We start from the raw sequence: 1,270 nt of genomic DNA, 5'->3' as shown, positions 1-1,270 counted from the left end.
CAGGGTCACCATTGAAGAGAACCAGAACAAGAGCTAAGCCAAGTCAGAAAATTCAGCCACAGAAATAGTGACCCAGTGCCATGGGGTTAATTAGTCAATATGACCCTTTTGAATTGAACTGATGAGTCTCCTTGTTTTGGGAACATTAAGATAACAAGGCTCTGGCCTGTCCGCCAGGAACACACTTGCCATTAGATAGGTAGCAAGGGAGACAGATGTAAAACTTACTGGATTTTATTAACCAATGTCACCATAATAAAAATAAATACATTTTTTTAAAAATTTAAAAAAGGATACTTAGAACACAACATGTTCAGTGCCATAATTCAGGTATAAGCAGAGTGCCATGGGAACCCAGGTCAGGGAGAGACTAACTGGATCTGGGAGTCGGAGAGGAGGGACACAGGACCTGAGATTTAAGGCTAAGGAGGCATTCGCTCATTTGCTGGGGATGTATTTACCGGGTGTTAATTTGATCACAATACCTCATAAATGTCAGCAAACATCTTCTGGCCAAATATGGTCTTAGCATTTGACTTTTGGTTCCGCATTTAGTGACAGACCATAGTAGCATCCCTGGAATGTTCTGCTGAGCCGAAGAATTTAAAAGAAGTCGTACATAGTCAGAGACAAACCATGTCCTCGGGGCTCAGCAGGTAAATGCTGTGGTGCTTTGTTAATGAGGCTCATGGGAGACTTTCAGTGGCTTCACCCAGTACTTAACTTCCTGTGGCAGTAGCACCATGTACAATATATACTGACCACGTATTAACCGTGGGAGATGATCATTCTGCAGTGTGAATGTAGAAGCTGCAGGTCCAGGTTGCAGCTGGAAGTTGCTGTCACTGAAGGTGTCAGCAATGACTTAGACTCTGCATGTACAGTAGGGAGTCCCTCCAGGCAAGAGTAAGCTCGTTGGGTTACAGTTTGGCACTGGAAGTCTGGCTCGACATGTTAGCGTTGCCACCAGGAAGGGCGTCATGGTGGCACCGTGTCTCTGTGGCCTTCCTTAGCACCCCAACACATTTCTTTTCATTCTTTAGAAATAAACTCTGATTTAGAACTTTGTATTTTTTTCTTAGCGTTTGTTATAAAAGTGACCATTAAATACAAGGTTTTAGTGACTAAAACAGTTGGAGACCACAGCCAGGCAGACTGACAGCTTTAGTAGAGAGTTTATTTTTAATTTTTTATTTTTCCTCCAGCCTGGCTTCAGCTTTAAATAAAATTGTAATAATCATAACAAAGCTCCTCCCTGCTTGTAGTTGAA

The sequence above is a fragment of the Pteropus vampyrus genome, unplaced genomic scaffold, assembly GCF_000151845.1.
Source record: "Pteropus vampyrus isolate Shadow unplaced genomic scaffold, Pvam_2.0 Scaffold73, whole genome shotgun sequence".
Taxonomy (NCBI): Eukaryota; Metazoa; Chordata; class Mammalia; order Chiroptera; family Pteropodidae; genus Pteropus; species Pteropus vampyrus.
The sequence above is the reverse complement of the archived record's forward strand: the minus strand, read 5'-3'. Positions refer to the sequence as shown.